Here is a 10,225-nt window from a genome sequence, read left to right on the forward strand (position 1 = left end):
TGGTGAGGACTGAACATAGAGATGTATACTAATCAGGGTTGGCGATTTTTAAAAAAATAAAAAAATCGTTTTTTTTATTTAAATCGGATTTTTAGGTGGTCTGTCTACGACAGATCACCTATTGTTTTCGTCAGAATTTTCTTTCTTTATTTCTTTATTTCTTTCTTTATTCTTGGCACCTATGTTTGTCGCCAACTTTTCTCGAAATTGGCTGAATCAATTTTGCTGATTTTTTCGTCATATATAGAATCTATCATAGAGACGGCAAAATAAGCTTTTCAAGGTCATATGGTCATGATGACGTCATCTACGCGCCATTTTGTAAAATTCTTCATTTGATCATATCTTCATTATCAATTATCAAAAATTTACAATATTTACATGACATTAACTTCATGTCAAAGGTCAACTGTCAATGTCATCAAAGGTCATGTAGAGGTCATGACGCGCGCGTACGCGCGCGTCAAAGGTAAAAAAATCGTCCAAATGACCTATAAAATTTTTTGGGTACGTTTCAGGTCATTTTAGGCATTTCAAAAATTTGCGCGCGCGCACGTATGCGCGCGCGTTTCCGCGAGTTACACCTTAACACAACGCAGAAAAACCGTTTCTTTTAATATCATTGCATTGCTAATAAAATTCTGAGCAATTTGATACCTTGATCAACCTTCTACAACCATTAATATAGAAATTAACACCCATTAAAGTTTGCAGCACGTGTGCGCGCGAGCTCTCACTATAGGCCATATATGGGCAAAAACATATGCCTATTGTAAATTCACTGTAGCTCTTTAAAAAGTCCGTTGACCCCCAATTTTTTTTTCATATATCGATAGAGTATGAGTTGTAGATTTGATTTCATGTCACCATTGTCCCTAAATTATATCGTGACGTCATCAAATAGGCGCCCAAACTAAAAATTCCATTTTTTTCAAAAATGACGTCATCAAATTTATGCAAATTTGGCTGTAACTTCTCGAATATAGATCATTTTTCGCCCAGATTTCAATATGTTGTAGTTTATAATGTACTCTTTCTCCTCAGTTAACATGAATATTCGTTTTGAGAAACGCATCATTGCGTAAAACAGCGATGAAAAGAGGCATGTCATTTTTCCTCATTTTGCGTGTAATCTCTATGGGACATGACTTTTTCCCAAAACTAGATTCGACATTCCTCTATTTCGTGAGCCATATCTCCATTTTTTCTTGTCAGCTTTCCTTGAGCTTTTAACATGTTGTAGCTGAGATTCTGGGCTATCGGAAGTGTGCCCTTCATTTTTTGATCAGATGCCGGGATCATGCCCGTATTTCACTTGCAAAATTGGAATTGTAATTCTCAAAATTGCTTACGTGTAATCTCTATGGGGAATATCGTGGCTCAATGGATAACGCATTTGACTTGCTTTCTCGAGGGCGGAGGTTCGATTCCTGGGGTAGAAAAGATGATTTTTTTTTTCATTTTTTTTTCTTTTTGCCACCTCTTACATGATCCTTCATGATAATTAAAAGGTATGAAAGTTAAAATTTAGCAAGATAAAACAGATTATAATTGTTTTTTTTCATATCACATGTATTTTGTGTGTAATCTCTATGGGACATGACTTTTTCTCAAAACTAGATTCGACATTCCTCTATTTCGTGAGCCATATCTCCATTTCTTCTTGTCAGTTTTGCCGGTGCTTTTAATATGTTATAGCTGAGATTCTGGGCTTTCGGTAATGTGCCCTCCACTTTTTGATCAGATGCCGGGATCATGCCCGTTTTTCACTTGCAATATTGGAATTGTAATTCTCAAAATTGCTTACGTGTAAAGTCTATGGGAAACATTAATAATCACATTGAGCAATGGTCAAAATTTATTCTTAGGATGTCTAGAATCAAGATTATCAATCATATCTAAATGATTCATTTTATACATTAGCCGACTCTGAATGAAAAATCATGACAGACCACCTAATTCGTCCGCATGACGAATTAAATTCTAGTTTTAATTTAAATCAGATTTTTTTTATTTTTTTTATTTTTTTTTAAAGTTCCTTCGAAAAAAAGGGTAATTATCCCCACCCCCTTACTCTTACAATGACATCAATATTGATGTTCTACTATACATTTCACCCCTAATATTGTTCTTAGCCACATATTTTGTAATTAAAATCCAATAAAAATGGACAATTAAAAATAAATTTGAGGAATCATGTATCTGAACTTAATTCTATCATAGGCCTATGAAGGAATATTCCATAGGGAATTCCCAGTGAGTAGAGAAAATTCCCCTCTGGGATTTTCATTCAAATATTTTTAAAAATCCAAGAGAAAAAATCCCTTATCAAAACTGCCAACAAACCCTTTGCCAATTACTAGTATTTATGTATATTGTAAGAGAAATAATTCAAATCAATGATTTTTTTTTCAATTAGTCACAGCTTTACAATAGTCAAGGAGAGACTACAACTGTATTATGTTTAGGATCTTTTTAGTTTGATAAAAAAAAACTCTTCTCTTGCTACAGATATAGATGCAAAACTCTCAGTTTTGGAGAACGATATAAGAGATAGCTTAGTCAAAGGGTGACTATACTACATTATGTTACTGTGATTTTTTTACATTAATCTACAATTTTTATTCCCATATTCTCTACAAAAAAATCTGTTTGATCCATGAAGTATGAAAAAAAAATCTACTTACTTTTAACTTAAAGGATAAAAACTGCAAAACTGCTTAAATTACAACATATGTATTACAAAAAAGAAGTATTTTATTTTAAATGAGACACAGCTTACAACTGCCAATGATTGTAACTGAAGTACCTGCATCTTAACATTTGAATGCAGTGTTAAATGTTTATTCTGAGTTTTGCAAATTGTTGTTATAGAGCTCTTTCCATTACATGCAGATACAAAACTTCCATTATTTGTAGCACTGAACATAAAATGGGCTGCAGTGACTTAAAAGGTTTATAAGAGACAGCTTTTCTCAACAGTCAAATTATGACTGTACTACATTATGTTAATGTGATTTTTATAATTATGTTATTCAAAACATCAAATGTATGATAAATGTAACAACACGAAATAAGAGGCATGTTAAATATGTTGATTACATGCAGGTATCATTTTTTATTTTACATGACAGAAGTAGTTATGTGTAGGCGAAGGATCAAAACTGGAAAACTGCCAACAAACCTTTTCTCATTGACTTTTATATATTATATATTTTTTTACAAACTGCTCTCTGAAAAGTCTTTAGATTATATGTGAAAATTTTATGTTAAGAAAGAAATTGACTAATAATAACTGACAAAGAATGTAAAATTTCAAAAGAAAAACTCGACATAATTTACAAAAAATGAGTACCTATTGACAACATACATCTGTAGTTTTTAAGGAATTACCTGATTTTATTAATTTGATTTTAATTTGTTTATTTAAGTAGATATGAAGACTTTGTTGATCTTTTGTTGATATAAAGTTAATTCAAAGTTATTCAGTTGACTTGAAGAATTAAAACTGCATTGAACAAATACTTTGTCCACGATTTGTACATTTTTCAATGGAAGTGATTTAAATCAATGATTTTTTTTAATCATGGTGATTTAAATCGCGATTTAAATCACGATTTAAATCAACGTGATTTAAATCCGCCAACCATGATACTAATTACGAATCTCTAAGGGACTGAATAGATTATGTGATGTGGTAGGCCCTACAACTTATTATTATTACGAGACAGTCATAGAACGAGACATATGGTTACACTCAATGACAAATTTAGAGGAAAGCTAGGAAAGTGAGAACTGAAAGGGACAGAATGAAGAACATAAAATGATAGGGAAAATGGAAGAATATGAGAGAAAAGGAATGAACGAACACGGTGAAAAAGTACAAAATATCCTTAAATATGTAAATATGTTTAATATGTAAATAGTATAAGCTTACCATTTTATTATCTTAATTCTGTATTATTGAGGACCCCACTGGAAATGAGCCTTCGAGCTTTCGTGGGTCATCCTGTGCAAGCCTGTTGTTTTAATGCTACTGTATATATGTTATGGTGACTTGCCAAATAAAATCAATCAATCAATCAAATACATTAGCATGATTAGCAGAGAGCCTTCAAAAGATATATGACTCAATGGCACGGGCAAGAATGCTGGCGGGAAAATGGGAGAAACTTGGGGCAATGAAGAAACGGGAAATGAAAAGCACGGTAGAGCCAATGAAAGCTATATAGAATATGAAGAAATGGGACAAGAAAAAAAGTTAACAACACTGCCGGGCTGCCGAGGATTGAAAAATAAAAAGAATGGCAAGAAAGCTTGATAAATTTTATGCAGGACAAAAAAATCCTAACTAAGGGCAATAGTTCAACCCCCCTCATAGATTTACCGTAAAAAGCCTCTTAATGCTTACTTTGGCTTAATGTCCATTAAAGCTATTATTACATAATTAGAATTTCATTTCAAAATCATTTTGAATTAAAGGCTAAATTTTGTTCTGGCTTGCACTGCTCGCGGGTGACTTTTCATAAATTTTACCACATTTGCTATGTTGTGCTGCCTCAACTTCGTTTATCATCCTAACTGCATGCAAGCTTTACAGTAATTGTTTTAACATATCACGAAGTTCCGGGGGCTCCGCCACAGACCAGTGCTGACGGCACCAAAGGGAGAGGCATGAGAGACATTTCCCCCAGTGAATTGGCCTATAGATCCCCACTTTGTGCCCCCCCCCCCATTCCAAGTTTTGAACAATAAAATAATGTATAATAAATATTGTCATAAGCATCCTACTATACCATGTATACTAAAGCTGCAAAGTGCTCCAAAACATATGTTCTTTAGATTTTGAAAATGTTCTCATCCATTTACTGTATTGCTCCCAACAATTTTCGTCAACATTAATCTTTCAGGTTATAAAAATATGATATTAAAAATTCCGCTCGCGCGACGCACTCGCAGTATTTGTTGGCTGAGATAATGTTATCGCGATAATTCGTTTCAGCGAGATACACATCCTGCGTAGTTCATAAGTTCCAAATTCGCAGATTTTCTAATAAAAAGGTGAAATACAGAAAACTTGCGGGTAATTTCAGGAGCCCCTGACGGGGGTAGGCTTTGCTGTACCAGCACTTCTTTATATGTAACTGCAGAGGAAAGGCAACTCTTTCGTCTCCATATGGTTTTAAGACAGTGAAAATGGATTGCTTTTTAGCAGAAACACTCTTTAGCCTCAGTGGGGGCTCCGAATTTGCTGATTTTTTCCATAAATTTGCAAAATACAGAAAAGGGGGATGGTGTCTTCAGCAACCCACTGATGGGGGTGGCTTCGATTTTCCAGAAATTCGTTATATGTAGCAGTTAAAAGAAAGTCTACTCTTTTGTCTCCAAGTGGTTTGAAACAATAAAAGTGGCTTCACTGCATAGTAAAAACACTTTTTTCATCAATGTGGCTCCAAAATGTCGAATTTCCAAGAAATGGGCAAAAATGCGAGAAAGGGGCTGGGTGACTTGCATGGGGAAGCCCCCTGAGAGGGTAGGCTATGCTGTGCCCTCACTTCTTCAAATCAAGAAGAAATAAATAAAATAAGATTGTAATGTTTCACTGAAATCAGCAAGCGAGATTGAAATACACAATTCGTTCTTTATTTAAAATCGTGCTCAAAATGTCCGCTTTTCAGATTGGAATATAAAGATTTTCAGCTCGCGCTTCGCGCTCGCATCATTTCTGTAGCAAAAACCCATACATTTCATGATTAAAGAGGTGAATAGAATGTCCCGTTTTCAGTTCTAAACCTCAAAAGAACGCCCTCTTCGATTTGCAATAATCTTTTGTTGGATTTTATATCTTGTTCTTTATTAAAAACGTCCATTAAACTGTCAATATTTTTTTCAGATCGAAATATCAAAATTTTCAGCTCGCGCTTCGCGTTCGCATCTATCGTTTTAGATACCCATCTTAATCATTGGTACTAAAAATGCTTAGAATATCTGGCTTTCAGGTCAGAATATAAAGAAATTTATTCGGCACTCACATAATCTGTGTAGTGAGATATGTATCCTATATGAGTTACTATATACAAACATTACTAAACAGGTACCTTTTTCCGGTTTTCAGGTTAGTATACTAAGAAGTTAATTTGTTGATTAATTTGCTGGTGAGATATGTGTCTCTTCCTCATGAGTCATTATAAGCCTGTGTGTATGTGTCTTTTTGTGTGTGTGTGTGTGTGCTCGAGCGCCTGTGGAACGTTGATTCATGATTTCCCCCCCCCCCCCATCTGAAAAATGGATCGACGCCACTAGCGTACCTACAGGGGGGGGGGGGGGGGGCAGGGAGGAACTTGAAGACCTTTTTTTTGGCTTATCAATTTTTTGGGGGACGAATTTGCCCCCCCCCCCCCCCCCCCCCCTCTGTGGAAAATCACATATAGGTACGCCACTGATCGACGCCTCTGGTCAAAACCATATTATAACCATAAGTTTACCGTTGTTTTACTATGATTTAATTAACCATATTGGTACTTTACTGGCTACCATGCACAATGAATTCACAGTGAGTATAAGTAATCAATTATCAGTAAAACTTACCAGAAAACATGCACTGACAAAAAATTGAAAAAATAAGTTAAAAAGGTATTTTGATACCAAGGTCATTATGATTTAATCAAATAGTTATTAGACAATGCCTGTTCATCGATCAAGAAATATACGGTATGCTGATGCTCGTCACTATATCATTTTTTAAGATCCATGTTAGTTATTTTTTTTCTAATAAGTTACTCATTATACTTAATCAATAAAATGCAATACAATCCAATACAATATAAGTATTTACATGTATATAGCGCTCTTCACAATTGTATCACGCTTACAGGCTTCATAAATAGATTTACAATAGGTCACAGGTTTTGTAAATAGATTTACAGCCAAATTCTGATTCCAAGCGGGAATCAGCATATTACTGAAAAAATATTGATTTGGAACAAATTGAGATTATTTTTGAACAGTCAGCTTTGATGACGGGTCTGGTCATCCCTAGTCTGCAGGCACAGACCCTCATTGGAACTTTGATCAACAAGTGTGCCTCCACGCAAAGACTAGCACATACAAAATTTGCTGTTCCAACACAAGGCATGAGTAGGCTGCACATTCAGACCCTTATTTCGAGTGAAGGGTTTGCCCAGCAGACTAGGTCAACCCGGCCTCGACTCCAATATGCGGCCGAATTGTCACACCTTTTTTGTGATTTTTTCTACACGAAATTGTGTCCATATTAATGGCCTTTGATATATCCTCCCCACCGGGTCCCCACCCTACTCACCCCCCCCCCCCCCCTGATCTCCCACACTTCAGACATTTCAGCCTCCAATTAAAAATAGGCATATTCCCACTCTTCAATTGTTTAGAGTAATTTCCTCTACACAAGCCATCAGAGTTCCAGTTTCAAAGAAATCATAACAGGGTTAGCTCGTACAGGGTCGATCCTGTGCATCAATTCTCTTTTAAAGCATGTTTGATCGAAACTGGCCGAATATCATGCAGCGATCAATTATAGGTTGACTGGGATATATGAGAGACAGACATCCAGATCCATTTATGTATTCATTGTCAATTTCAAACTTGTATCAAATTGACCAGTATGAAAAAAAATCGGGGGCACATTTAATATTTTGAAGGGGTATATAATTCTGCAATTAAAGGACAAGTCCACCCCAACATAAACTTGATTTGAATAAAAAGAAAATTCATCAAGCATAACACTGAAAATTTCATCACATTCAGATGTAAAATAAGAAATTCATGGCATTTTAAGTTTCGCTTCATTTAAAAAAAACAGCACATGACGGTCGGTATGCAAATGAGGAACTGATGACATCACTCACTCACTATTTCTTTTGTATTTTATTATATGAAATATTTTTATTTTCTCGTCATTGTCACGTGAAATGAAGTTTCATTCCTCCCTGAACACGTGGAATTCCATTATTTTAACATTTTGTCCTCCAGGCAAGGAGTTCCTAATCGTCAAATTCGTAAAAAGTGAAATATTGTATCATTCAAACAATAAAAAACAAAAGAAATAGTGAGTGACATCGTCGACTCTCTCAGTTGGATGTAACTGGTTCGTTCATATAATTTGTTAAAAATAAGCGAAACTTTGAAATGTCATAACTTTCTTATTTTATATCCGATTTTGATGAAATTTTCAGCAGTGTGCTTGTCTGATTTTTCTGATTCAAATCAACATTTTTCTGAGGTGCACACTTGGGCGCGAAACGACCAAACATGGGGAGGATGAGGGAGAGGTTACCCTCAATAAAAATTTGGTGGAATTTCAACATTAATGAAGGACTGCAACTGTTAATTATAATATACATAAATGACTTTTATAAATCTTCAGATGTTCTATCTTTCATTTTATTTGCAGACGATTCGACCTTATTCATGCGAACCAAAATACACTATTGTCTACTATAAATCGAGAACTGAGACATGTAGTTGAATGGGTTAAAGCTAACAAATAATCCCTTAACATCCTGAAGACAAACTTTATGTTATTTGTAAGGCTTTGCAAAATCTACCTGGAGACATCATTTTGGACGACACTCCTCCAAATAGGGTCTCTTCAACCAAATTCTTAGGTCTCATGATTGAAGATAAATTGATATGATTGACGATAAATTGAAATGGAACATTCATATTCAAAACTATATCCAGGAATATTGGTATATGAATAAAATAAGACACTTTTTTTTCCAAAATCAACACTTTTTACACTATATTCCTCCCTAATAGCTCCCTATCTGAACTATGGAATAATGGCATGGGGTATAACGCCAACAAATATCTTACAGACAAAATTCTCATCTTTCAAAAGAATATTATAAGAATTATCCATAATGCTCCTCCTCGTTCTCATACTAACAATTTATTTTACAAGTCGAATATTTTAAAACTTCCAGATCTATTTCTTTTTCAAACAGGGCAATTCATGTACAAATTGAACTCAAACGAACTGCCAAACATATTACAGTAATTAACATGTTTCAAAAAATAACTCCATTCACAAATACCCAACAAGACAATCCCTCCGTTTTCACCTTCCCCGTACCCGCACACAACTTGCACAAAATCAATTTCCTTTTACGGTCCTATACTGGAATACACTCAGTCCCGACATCATTAACTCCGTATTAGTATGAATTGCTTTAAAATCAAGCTAAAAAAACACATTCTCGAATCTTATAGAGTAAGTCCAAATTGAGCGCTCAGGACCCAACCTCTCTCTCTCTTTCTTCCTTTCTTTCTTTCTTTCTTTCTTTCTTTCACTTCTTTCCTCTTTGTCCTTCCCTTTCATCTGTCATCACCCTTATTCCCCCTTTCTTTCTCTTTCATCCACACACTGTGTGGTGCACCAGTCTTTCTTCTCGGTTACATTTCTTTTCACTTTCATCCATCATTTCCGTAATCCATCCATCAAAATAGCATTTTAGGATTTTTTTTTCGTTCTTGCATTTATACTTATACCTATACAAACCTGTCTTTTATCTTATTCTTTGAGGAATCCACACTAAACAAGCCCTACTTTTTAGTGGATCCCTCCATTTCCTCAACATTTATTTAAATAGTAAAGATGAATAAAAGAAATTATATGCGAAATTCTTTATCATGAATAGTCTACAGTTATTATTATGATTATCCAGTTCATTGTAAGATCGTTATTAATATGGTTATATTGTTTCGTGTCTATTGTAAATATGCATTTATCTATGTCATACTGTATATACGTGCATATGTGTAATGGTTTCTTTTGTTGAATTGACTCGAGTTGAAATGAAAATAAACCAAACTGAACTGAACTGAATTGAATAAGTCAGTTATGAAAGCTATTCATTTTACTCCTTAAGTATGCTCAGAGCGATCAAGTACTACAGAATGTGCATGGAGTTTTCGCGTGCTTTTAATCTTTAAAAGCATATGTCATACATTATCATTTATACAGAAACATTGATTTTATACAAATATATATTTTTTTCTAAGTATTATGATCATCATTTTTTATTTATTATTTCATAGGGGGTACATGGAGAGAACTCCCCCCCCCCCCCGCAGAAAAAAATAAAACATTTGGGGGCAATTAGTGCCCCTATAGGTTCTATTTTCACCCTGTAGCCCAAAATAATACTTTAGGACACGATGTAAATAAGACAATGAAGACTGTAAT

The sequence above is a fragment of the Lytechinus variegatus genome, chromosome 7, assembly GCF_018143015.1.
Source record: "Lytechinus variegatus isolate NC3 chromosome 7, Lvar_3.0, whole genome shotgun sequence".
Taxonomy (NCBI): Eukaryota; Metazoa; Echinodermata; class Echinoidea; order Temnopleuroida; family Toxopneustidae; genus Lytechinus; species Lytechinus variegatus.